The sequence below is a fragment of the Anopheles funestus genome, chromosome X, assembly GCF_943734845.2.
Source record: "Anopheles funestus chromosome X, idAnoFuneDA-416_04, whole genome shotgun sequence".
Classification (NCBI taxonomy): Eukaryota; Metazoa; Arthropoda; class Insecta; order Diptera; family Culicidae; genus Anopheles; species Anopheles funestus.
The window spans coordinates 11,019,532-11,032,825 of record NC_064597.1 but is presented as its reverse complement, the minus strand read 5'-3'; positions in this window follow the sequence as shown (position 1 = coordinate 11,032,825).

The window sequence follows — 13,294 nt, the reverse complement described above, 5'->3', positions numbered from 1 at the left end:
CCCCCCCCAACGAGAAGATTGAAATGGAATTTCTCGTTTCCGGTGATGTTATGTATTTTCGGTTTCAAATAATTTAAATACAATTTTATACCCCCACAAACAACAGGAGCAGGGTATGTTTGGGTGTGATCGAAAAAAAAACACGAAAAACATGTATGAGGAAACAAAACATTGAACAAGTACAACAGAAAGCGCAACGCAACGTAAGAGTGAAACGAAAAGGTATTTAAAATACAAAAAAACAAACAAACAATGCAAAACAGATTGGGAAATGTGAAGAAAGATGTAACATAAGTGTAAAACAAAACAAAAAAACAAACGAAAAACAAACAAATAGCACAAAACATGAATTTGCGGAAAAACAAGACGAACATAAACAAACGAAACGTAACGGCCGAAACAAGGAAAAAGTCGCCAGCGAGTGAACAGCATCCGCCGATGAAAATGGAGCAGGGGGCGGAGCTAACGCTTCGCTAAGGAGGCGCCATATAATGGTTGCCGTGTAGCGCGTAGCTCCGCCCCAAACCGGCGAACGATGCTGTCGGTCGCGCTGTGTGTATACCGATTATGGAGCCGCGACCATAATCTGGTGCGTCCATGATATATATAGATCCTGGCGGTTCGGCTTCTCGGTGCCTTAGTAATTGCATGTGTGTACACTGGCCCCGAGTGAAAGCAAACGAAACCGGGGGCACTTATTTTCCCGCCCCGTCAGACGAAGGGGGGGTGGGGGGGAGGGGAGGGGGTTGGAAAAAGTGGGGAAAGAAACAAGGTGGGGCGCGGAGTGCATATCAAATTATAGCTCTTCCATGAACTGTACCCGTACGGTTTGCGTTTCAGGCTTGAGACGAACTCCGGCGTATGGTAAGAAATAATACAACCAACAAGAAGAGAAGAAGAAAAGCACAAACAAAAGAAAACGAGTGCGCCGTAAAGAATGGCAATACAAATTTGATCGATAGAAGCACCACTCAAGACAGATCTGCCAATGCAAACAGTGTGTGTGTGTGTATGTGTGTTTGTGTTTGTTTCTTTCTCTCTTTTTCTTACTGTTGTTGCTCAAACAGGATGTGTTGGGTGTCGAAGTTTTAGTAGTGTAGTGGCGTCCGCACGGTGTACTGCACTTAGATTGTATACAGATTTTGCTAGTTTGTAGCGAACATTTACTTTTACGAACTTGTAAACTCGAAGATGTCCACAATCAGCAATAAGGGATGGTTTATAGCTTCAATTTTTACTTAAAGGATTAAATTACCTTCTTGCTAATGAATAATATGTATTAAACATACTTGAATACACATTTTACCAGTTGCGTTACATAATTAGAATTAGTTATTTAATTTATTATAAAATATTTTTTTTACAAAATATCTAAAATTCATGGTGAGGCGAGATCGACATTTCCAGTTTTCCTTCTATTCCGAAGCATTAAACTAATTTAAAATCATATAAAAACACTCTTCTAGTCCTGAATTAACTACTAGAAGTATCAAGCGTTTTAAGCGTTTTTCGTTTGTGGTAATTTTTTAAGCAATTTCCAAGAGTTTGGGAGTATATTTTATTGTTTATTGGAAATCTTTCTATAGACTATATATGTAAAACTCAATGTTTCAACTGCCATTTGATTGCCTCACCCCAAAAACTAATGTAATGAAAATGAAGCGTTTCAGTCAAAATGATTGGTCCGGTAGTTCTAGTGTTAAAAAATGAGTTTAGAAAAAGTTTATCCAGAGTTTAATGGGTAATATAATCATCTTTTTTTTCTCTTCATTTGAAAATAGAAAAATAAATTTAATAAATTTAAAAGTTATTTGTGAAGTTCGGCACTTCTAAATAGGCAGGTAAGGTTCATGAAAAAATACAAACAAACAAAACAAAATACCAAAACCTTGATCGGGAGTACTTACCACAGCTGTTAAATAATTAGAAAAAACGCTTTTTTGCGCCGCGCCCCTCCTTCACCTTTTTCAGCGAATTGAAATTTAACCCATCGCTGGATAATAGGATCGAGATTTTGACCCAGATCGGGCGTATCATTAAGCCGTAACCGTACCAACTGTAGTACTGGGAGTACGGGTAGTACACTGCCTATAAAGTGACTCTTTCAAAGCATTCCAACATCAAGTTTCAACCATTCCAATGTAACGGTTTTTATTTATTTTCTTCTCTTTTCAGCTATAATAACATCTGGACTTGACTTTGGATCTGACTTGATCAAACAGGAAGATAAATTGCGTAAGTAATCTTGGAAAATTTCTATATGTTTGAATATTTTTAATTTTTTGGGAGAAAATTTGCTTTTCATAATTTTTGAAAAAAATGCTTGTGGCTCTCATTTAGTTAAATTGTTACTTCAATTGTGGGAGAATATTAATTAAATTGAAATGGTCTGTCTAAGCATTTTTATACTTTCTCATGTCACAATGATCTTGTTTTGGTGTTCGAAATTAGCCCCAAAAAGATTCGCTACATTCAAAAGATCCAAGAAAAAAAATCCAAGCGAAGTTTTTCTTCTTATCTTTATATTATTTTTGTTGGACAAAAGTCCAACATAAACAGTGCAGTTAGATGATGGAAAAGGACAACCAAAGCCGTAAGAAATCGTGAACGAAGTTTGCTGTACGAAACGGTATAAAAATTAGTATTCAATATAGACTTTTGTTTTAGTAATTAGTACAATTTACTTTTAATAAAGTTTTCTTTAATAATACTTTAATACAAAGAAAGTTGCTGAATGAACGAAGTTATTCTTTTTTTCGTTCATTATTAGCAATAGTTATACTAAAATCAAATACTACTTAAATTTAGTACATCGCTCAAGTAAAGTAGAACGTCGATTATCCGGGGTACTCGGGACCGGACTGATACCGGTTAATCGATTTCCACGGATAATAGTCCCTTAAACATTAAGGTCATTTATACAGTGGAGTGCCGATTACTCGGGTACCTTTTATCCGGCTGTCCCATTATCCGTGCAGCTCGGAAATGACAGTTCCGAAGGCGAATTGGGATATTAAATGCATAATCAAGAAATAAATGCTTCAATAGGTAATGATACAATTTATTTAATTTAAAAAAAAATAGAACAGATTTATTTTGCCAATTGCATTTAAGCAAATTAACATGTCGCTTTATAAAAAAGTCCACCCATTACGCACTAAACATTAATATTTATCAATAAGAAGAGTTGTGTCTATTATCCGTTATATTCGCTTATCCGGCAGGGGCTGAGTCTCGCACGAGCACGGATAATCGGCGTTCCACTGTATAGCTAGATAAAACGTATATAGTATCTATATACTATACTATGGTGGTCCTTTTGATGCTAAAAATGGTCCTCAATCAAGCAAATTATTATCAAACAACAATTAAAATTTAGAACGTAAAATAATATCATTTCAAATATATTGTTTGGTGACGATTTTAATAATTTTAAACAACCTGACATCAGTACAAATGTTCACCACGGTTGAACAGCAGTAAATTTTCAGAGCACGGTTAATCCGCCCCCGGGATAATCGACGTTCTGCTGTAGTACATCTTACTTCTACAATTTAGTACACCAATTTAGTACATTTTGTATGTACTACTGTTTAGTACATACATATTAGTAAGGCGTATTCCGTCAACCATTATAGGGATAAATATTTAAAAAAAAACAAATTAAATTTAAATCTAATTGTCTTTTTCACTTAACTAATTAGTACAGAGAACTAATTATTAGTACAATTATTTTTATACAAAACGCTAAATACCTCATTCAGTGCTGATTCTCAATTAGAAGTAATAATATTTTTATTTAAATCGATTTTAAACTACTTTTAACTTTTTTTAACCTCTAGCGAAACCCCTTTTATAACTCATTTGTTTTGCGATCAGTAAATGAGTGAAACATTAAAACTTTCATCCCTTCTTCACACACCGGTGTTGTAGTTGTATGGGGAAAGGCGTGACGTTTAAAGCTATTTTTCTTCAACATCCATCACAAACTTCTTGCAAACCGAATCACCGACTAACTTAGGCACTGGATATGGTACATTATCATTTTATCTTCCCGCTTCTTCCTGCCTGCGTGTCATCCATCGATGATGATTTCGCCTGAACCAGCGCTTTCGCTTCGATGTTAGGTATTTTTGTGCGTGTGTGTGTCTGTTTGTGTGTGTGTATATATATTAATTTATTTGACTCTTATGGTAGTTTGCGATCATAAAAGTCATTATTTATGATGCTAACCTTTTCCTACCACCTCACCACCACCCGCCCCTTCGGAAAACCACACATTAGGCATCTTCGGTATCTCTCTCTTTCTCTTTCTCTCTTTCTCTCTGTATCTCCTTGTTACACGCACTCCGCCCTGTGGATTTTTTGGCGGAACCGTTCGGAAGCAGCAGAGTGTAAACTTCCGCCCTGTGTGTGTGTGGAGAGACCAGATTCACATTCCACAATTGTTCACCTATTGCACTATCGTTCCTATTTGTTTGTTTGTTTATCGTGTGGCTGATGATAAATGATGCTCCGGTTTTTTTTGTTGTCTTCGTCCTTCGCCCCTCTGCCAACATTTAGGCGCATCGACACCCCTTCAACAAATGACGGTGTGTCGGTGCGCAAACACTCCGAAAACTGCACAAACCACACACTCACCCGGGGTCCATTTGTTCATACGAATCAACTTACACCCGGGTGGCTGCTGCATAGGTGGATTTACTGTTGCCCACACACCAACAAAAAAAATCCCATTGTCCTGGGGTCTCGTCGTACAACCGTTTCCGGGGTCCTTTTGTGTTTGCGAGCGGCCTACATTTAGGGGCAAAACCCAACCACGTAATCGATCCCACGTCCCTCCTTTTCGTGTCCCTTTTCGTGTGTGTGTGTGTGTGTGTGTGTGTGTGCGCGCAAACGTAACGTCCTGCAAAACCTTTGGCGAGGAAAAGTGGTCAACCAAGCGTTAGTAAAACCCCGGTGAAAAGCTTCCATTCGAGGGGTTTTTTTTCCTTTCCGTTTTTCGGATCTTTTGATAAATCTCTGTGTGTGCATTCATTTCACAAACCCCCTCTAACAAAAGGAAAGGAACATTGCAATGTTTGCAACCCAAAACAATCGGCTGTTTGTTCGGTTTTATTAGCTTTTGTGTGCCACACAATTACGCAGTGAAAGATATCGAACCCATGGCGCCTTTTGCCAGTCACGCCTCTTAGAAGCCCGCGAGTCGTTTAATGTTTAGACATATTTTACGTTACACTGCGCTAAGGGATTGCTTTTGTTTTGCTTTGTTTGCAAGTAATGTAAACAAAACATTTTGTGTGTGTGTGTGTGTGTGTGTACAATATTTATGTTTGTATCAACCAACTTTGTAACGTTACTTTGTTGCTTGTAACGCTTACTCGTAAAATATTTGTTTTAAAAATTATTTTCATTTTATGCTCTACTCTCCCTCACACAAACAGATGATATCCTTAAAAATTATCTTCTTTTTCTTATTTTTTCTCCTACTCATGGTCAATTATTATATTATTTTTGTTTTCAATCACATATTGGAGCTTTATTTGTATCATAATAAACATTTTAAAACATAAATATGCGTTTTTTTCAGTGAATGATACCCTTAAGATATTGAGGAGTATTAGAAACTTTGGAAAAATAAATTTGATAAAAATATCGCTTCATAACGCTTCATGAGCTTTGATAACGGAATTTGTTATAATGTGGAATATCCCTTTTTGTCGACTTTTAAGTAGGTTTTAACCTAAGTAGAATTTTGTATTTTATTCTCATTGAGCTAGTTGTTACATAGTTATGTTACACACTGTATAAAGCAATTTAATACAATTATATTTGAGTTAAAATTATTTTTTTTTAAAGAAAATAACTCCAAAAATGTGTGTATGTGGTTTCCAATATTTTATTTTTCGAGGATGAATCAAAGATATCCTTGTGTTTCTTCTTTGCATTGGACAAGGTTCTTCTTCTTTTTGGCGTAACGTCCTTTGAGGTCACGCCGGCCATTTCTGGCTTACTAGACTTATTTTTACCGCGTAGCCGAATAGTCAGTCCTTGCTACGAGGGAACGGTCCGGATGGGATTTGAACCCGGTCCTGCCGTGTGGAGCGGCGCCGTTTATCACATACACCACCGGGCCGCACCGGTTGGACAAGGTTAGGTAGTACGATTATTGGTAAGATTCAAGATAGCTCTAACTCTATTATCGTGCATTAATTGGGACAACCTGGAGGGGTACTGAGTCATTAAGAGTCAGTAAATTCAATTCTAATCATTTATTTAATCCTTAAAGTAAGGAAATATTATTGTAAAGTGCAAACATAGCTCAGTTAATTTGCAAATAATTACCAAACGCTTTAGTAAAATTTTGAATCGACTATAAATTCAGATGACGATATGAAGCAGACAACTAAAAACCGAGACACTATTAAGGTGTGTCGAACTTTACTAACGTCGATTATCCGGGCAACATGCAGATGATTTATTGTCAGATTTCCACTGGTTAACCGGACCTGAAGTTACAATTAGAACTAGTTAGAATTGTTAGAACTAGTGTTTGCGGTTGTTAAATCTTTTGAAAGGATTCATGCATATGAATCAAAGATTCAGTCATCAAAGTCAGTCAAAGAAGAGTTATTCAAATCTTGAGCTGACTCCCAAAATATGAATCAACTTTCTTAAATTCAAATGACTCCTCAAAGATTCATGAATTTTGAACACATTTGAATCAAAAGGATTGAGCGAGAGGGGGGGCGGGTGGACATATTCCAAAAGGGCGGACAAAAGGAGGAACCACAGAAATCATCGCACTGTCCCGATGCTCTATGGCAGGGGTCTCCAAACTACGGCCCGCGAGGCCCTCCCGAGCGATCCCGAGATTGGCCCTCAGCTGTGGCTATTCCACTCAAAGCGGGCCGCCATCTTAAAAGTTAAGAGGCCCCTGCTCTATGACATCATGAATCTCCAGAATTGAGATTCAGAGTCATTTATTCAGTTCAAGGATTCGTTCAGAATCATGAATCTGAAAATCAGATTCACCAAACACTAGTTAGGATTTCAATTTGGACGTATTGTACCCATTCACTACTTCACAATCATGACAATTGTACTTGTCAAAACTTCTTCTTCTTCTTCTTCTTCTTGGCTTAATGTCCTCTAAAGGTCATGGCGACCCATTTTCTGGCTTACTAGACTTAGTTTTACTACGCAGCCGGATAATCACCCCTTGCTAAGAAGGATTTGGACGGTCTGGAGAGGATCTGATGCCCGGTCCTGTCGTCTGGAACCGCCGCCATTTTTATCAAATACCCCCGGTACGTGTCAAATCCACCTGCTCTTAAGAGTCTTGAATGAAAAGTTGAATAAAATCCAAGAAGTAAAGTTTTTTAAAGATGTCCAAATTACGTTTTGAGATTGGTTGAACTAAGAATCGAACTGATGATCGGTGGGGCACGCTGAAAGGATGCTGCGCCGCTACCGCTTACACCACGCAGCGCGCTTCTTCCTCTTCTTCTTCTTCTTCTTGGCTTAATGTCCTCTAAAGGTCATGGCGACCCATTTTCTGGCTTACTAGACTTAGTTTTACTACGCAGCCGGATAATCACCCCTTGCTAAGAAGGATTTGGACGGTCTGGAGAGGATCTGATGCCCGGTCCTGTCGTCTGGAACCGCCGCCATTTTTATCAAATACCCCCGGTACGTGTCAAATCCACCTGCTCTTAAGAGTCTTGAATGAAAAGTTGAATAAAATCCAAGAAGTAAAGTTTTTTAAAGATGTCCAAATTACGTTTTGAGATTGGTTGAACTAAGAATCGAACTGATGATCGGTGGGGCACGCTGAAAGGATGCTGCGCCGCTACCGCTTACACCACGCAGCGCGCTGTAACACTACACAATCAAAACCTCTATATAAGCTCCACCACCAACTACCTGTGCTTCAAAAAACCCTCGACCAGCTACACTCGGGCTTCCGCTTTCCTCTCTGCCGCGCTCTCTCCGCTCGCTTCAAACGTTTCACCGCACCAAATAATGCACCATTCGCTCCTGTCATCACTGTTAAGCGAACAAATCTATCAGCCCAACCTGGGCCCGGCTGATTACTTTCTTATTTTTCTACCTGCTTTCTACACACTACCGCTCTGCAACGGCACTGCGGGTGCAGCGGTTCCGGGGCCGCCCGTAAAACAAAAACGGAAGCATCTCTGTCAACCCCGGATTAGCCGGCGATGTTGCTTTTCATATTGTCGTCCGGTCCGGCTGACAAAAAGCACCCCTTTTCTTTTTTGTTTGGTTGGTTCTTTACCCTCTTTACCCTCACCTTCACAACTTCCATCTCGCTGGTACCGTTGCACGTGCCGGCCAATTTGACAACTCCGATTCCGTGTGGACGTTTCAGGTTAGTTTTCAATCAGGAATTGCCTAGCAAATACTATAAAGATAACACACACACACCCACCCACGGGCGTACTCATTGCGTGTGCTAAATTTGTCTCGCCCCATTTCTTCAGAACAGCCCGAACCGAGGCGCGTGTGCCACCTTCCTCCCAATCCTCTCACACTTTTACCATAACATAATGTTTCCATCCGATGCGATTGATGAAGTGTGGCAAAACTCATCCGTGTATCGCATTCACGCACCAACCAAACCGTTGGCCAATCCTGTGTTTGGATGTTTACTTTTCAATTTCAGCTAATTTAAATCTGCCACTTTGATAGATTTGCACGTGTCGCTCGCTGACCCGTTGGATGGGTTTAAGGGGGGGGAAGGTGATGGGAGGTTTATTTGGTGGCTGGTAATCGGAAGACGCCTCTTTCCTGTGTTTATACTGCGAAGATAGGTTTTACTATGGAAGGAGCTATTCTATTTGGGTTAGTTTAAAATTAGCTAAACTAAGGGAGAAATAAATTAAAAGGATTTTTTTAATTTAAAACAAACTTTTTTTTTTGCAAACCTCAAATTCTTATTTTTTCTGTAACGTTTTGATTTATTCTTAACAGTTACAAACTGTTGCATAGTGTTTTTTTCTCTCTGTTTTGCTTTCCCAACAATAATCTCCTAATAATGAAGGGCCGGTAAAACGGAAACTGTACAAAAACCCTGATCGATTGTCGTTTCGCCTTTCTTACTGGTTGCGCTGGTTGCGCTTTATACCCTCTCCCCACTCGCAAACCAAACACAGTGTCAACGGTTCAAATCGTTCGTGTGAAAAATTATTTCAAACAGCATTATAGAACGCGCACGTGACCCGAGAAATCAGACTGCGCCATGAACTTCATGCTTTACAGGGAGGGAGAGAGGGAGGGGGAGGGAGGGGGAGGACCCTGTCAGAATGTGTTTATCTTTCACTTTTGCCTAAATTTGACAGTGGGCATATTGGGCATTCACCGCCACCGTCGAGGGAATTCCAAAAATATTATGAAAATATTGTTTTCCTTCCTTTCCTGCCCGTTTCTCTTTCTCATTATTTTTCCCCCTTTCTTCTTTTTTTTGCTACCGACGCGTGTTTTCATCCTTCTTCCCAGCCAAGGCTGTTTGCGATGCAAAACATGATAAGTTTTAGATTATCCGATACGCATCTTTACTGCAAAATGATTTCTCCGCTCACATTTGTGATGATTTCCAAGGTTTTGTAATCCCATTTTCCTACAAGCACAAGTGTATGATTTTCTCGATTCGCTTCGTTTGCGATTGTACTTGAAGTGTGTGATGAGAAAGAAAAGTGGAAGGAAAATCTTACACCCTTTTTGTTTGTTTTGTGTAAAAACCATACAAAAGATTGTTGATGTTTTAACTTTTTTTTTTGTAAAAGCTTTTACAAAAGGACTTTACTTTCAATAACTTCCGATTGCTAATCGCAAATAATCGCCCAATACTTGAAGAATATAAAATTGTTTTTTAAATTCAAAGTAAAAACAAAATATTTTTCTTTTCTTTAATTCTTTTACATATTCACAACTCAAAAGAAGCAGGAAAAAAGCGACGCACAGTAACAAGCGACGAACGGCAAAAATAGAGCGCCTAAAATTATGCAATTTTTTTAAAAGAAGTATTTGCCGCCAATTAAATCCTTGGACAGTGTTTCCCAAATACCTGAAGGGTTAATGGAATCAAATATCATCTTCCATTTTTTTTCTTTTTTTCTCCCAATTTTTGCAATGATTAATAAGTAATTTAAATTAACAAATTAAGAAATAATTAAACATTTCCTGTATTTTTATATTTAAAAATGCATATTATTCACACATTAGGTAGGAGCTAAATAACACCAACACCAAACAATAAATACTGCACAAATAAAACGTAACAAGTAACGACGCAAATCGTGTATCGTGATGAGGCGTGTAATTGCTAAACACATGCCAGCAAAATGGTTCGCATGCACCAAAAATTGCTGATATGGATAATTTTCCTGCACTGCACAAGGATGCAAACGCGCACGCAAAAACCCAGGAAGGAAAAGCCAATTAAATGTAATATGTGTGTAATTTTGCTTCCACAATCACAGTTGACGCTCTACGGGTGGAGGAAGAAGGTTTCGTTCGAGATGTGAAAATCAATTTAAAAATGGTTAACGTGTTACACACGGACGCCCTGCAAGCCGACTGGCGAAGCGCATGACGTGCACGTGTTTGCAACACGAATTTTCCTATTCCTGCCTGTGTCACACTTTCTCCTCTTCTTTCATTTCTCTCCCTCTCCCTCACGGCTTCCCATGCACTCTATTTTTCTTAGCAATACTCTTCATCTACCACAATTTCCCAACCCACCCAGGAAGCTCACCTTACACCGATTAGTAATGGACCCAGTAGACCAGCAGTACAGTATTTATGGGGTAACGTTCCGCCCGTTGCATTTTTCCAACCCCTCCCTCCCTCCTCCTCCCCCCCCCCCCCCCCCGTCCACCCACGAGAAGGGCAACACCGGTTGGATGATGTACACGTGACTCGTGCAAACAGTACGTGATCAAATCGTGAGCCAATAAGATGGTGGTCCATCTTTCGCGTGTGTCCTCTCCCGCCTTCTCCTCTTCCCACGTTGGAAGCCACCATCTCCCCCCCCCCCACCCCCCCCGGTAAATGGTGGCACGTGAAGCAGCAAGCGAAATAAAAACACGGGCACGGGCAAAACTCTAATTTACACAGTGAAACACGTCTGCCTCTTAATGGAATCTTGATGTTGGCACAAATCGCGTTATGGGGCCACTCGAAAACAACTTTATTTCAATCCACCATCCCGACCACAGTGGAGCTTTGTGGGGAAAAAAACAGGGGGGGGGGAGGCGAGAGGTAGATTCTTTTGGTGGAAGGTGGAGGTTAAGTGTAGGTGGGGATTTATGATTCTTAGCGTAAGTAAATTACTTCTATAATCCTTGTCTTATGTTCTCCTTTACGTTCTCTCGCGCTTCTTCTGTTTTCTCTCTCTCTCTCTTTGTAAGGAAGTGTGTCTATTTGGTCAATAAAAGCAAACTCGTGCAGTTGCGGAATAGGACCGTTTATTTGTTTGCGAGTTAATCATGTTTAGTAGATTCTAATATTTATTTTGTTTATTTTTTTTATTTCATTTATTTTTAACAAATATTTTCTATTTTCTATTTTTAATACTTTTTTATCTGGTTTGTTTTGCGACGAATAAAGCTGTTTTGCTTTGTAACATCCCGACGGTGTTTTTGCCAGAAGGTTTTGTTTCAAACAGAATGAAAAAAATGTCTTCCGAAAAATGGACCCAAAAATGCCATTTTGTTTTTGCAGATTTGTTGTCAAAACGTTGCCAAAAAAAATGTTACATTGAACAGATTGACAGTTAAAAAGTAAATTAACACTAGAACTAACGGACGAGTTATTTTGACTGGAACGCTTCATTTTCAGCACATTATTTTTTGCGGTTAAACTATGCTAAGGTAGTTGAAACATGAATTTTAGATATTTATTCTATAGTAAGAGCTCCAATAAACAATAAAATTATATAAACAATTAATTATATTTGGACCACGAACGAAAAACGCTTAAAACGCTTGGATGCCTCTAGTGTTAAATACTCTTTTGCTTCAAATTGCTTTATAATTTACTTTATCTGGATGAATCTTAATTTATTTTCCTATTATTATTTATTCTCTTTATTTATTTGTTTATTTATTTATTTATTTATTTATTCTCTATACTTATTTATTTATTTATTTATTTATTTATTTATTTATCTTTTGATTAATATTTTTGCAATTCAAAAAAAGGTTATCTTAATAATATTAATACATCGATAATTCTCTTTTCTACCTTTAAAATATCACATTGAAATGTGACTGTTTTGTATAAACCACTGCTAATTAAAGCAAAAAAAAAACATCATCCACACGTTCGTTTTGTTTTTTTTTTTCTCAACGGTCGGAAACACGCTGCTAAATTATGTTGCCACATGGTGGTATAAGTTCGGATGAACGAGCATACATTTTTGCGCTTGGTCATCGAATTCTGCGGGGGGGATGAAACAGCAACGAGAAAGAATTAAAACGTACATTCATACCTCCCTTTTTTCTCTCCTTTTTGCTATCCTGGTTTATCCTGCTCAAGTAGACACCAAAACCAAAACAATTTAAATAATTGTCATCGAGTGTAAATAAATTAATGTACAACGTAGCGGAAAAATTGTCGCAACGTAACGACCACCAACCCACACACACACACACATTGTCGTACACAATCATACATTGCGGACAAATATGTTATGCATGAGCATTTGCCCTGCCAGCGTTGTTGGAATGGGTCACTCGTTTTAAACAAACAAAAAAAACTAAAATATCAACCTTGCATCGTAAACATTATGAGCGTGTCGTGGATATTCCTGCACCAATAAAGGATGCCACAATAAATAAGTGACATTTTTCCACTACCGATCACTCACGCTGCTCCATATTAACGTTTGTCCATTGTCTTTAACATTTACTTTAAAACATTATTTTATTTACTAAATTTTTTACTTAACATAAATTGCATAACTTCCATTACAATCCATTGCACATAGTATCACGTAAAATCTAGATTAAATCTCCATATTTTTTTAACGGATATCAATTTTTCAAAAAATCCAAAAATATCAATTTTTTTCTTTAAAACCCTAAAACATTCATAATCTTATACAAAAGTAGCTAATACAACAAGCACGTGAATATATAAACTTAAAAAGCGGTTCATGCTCAATGCATCTAATAAAGCGGTTTCATATTTACACTCCTGTACAACTACACATACACAAAAACAAAGCCATCCGATTTGTTTGTAATAGTTTTTTTTTTATTTTTTCCCA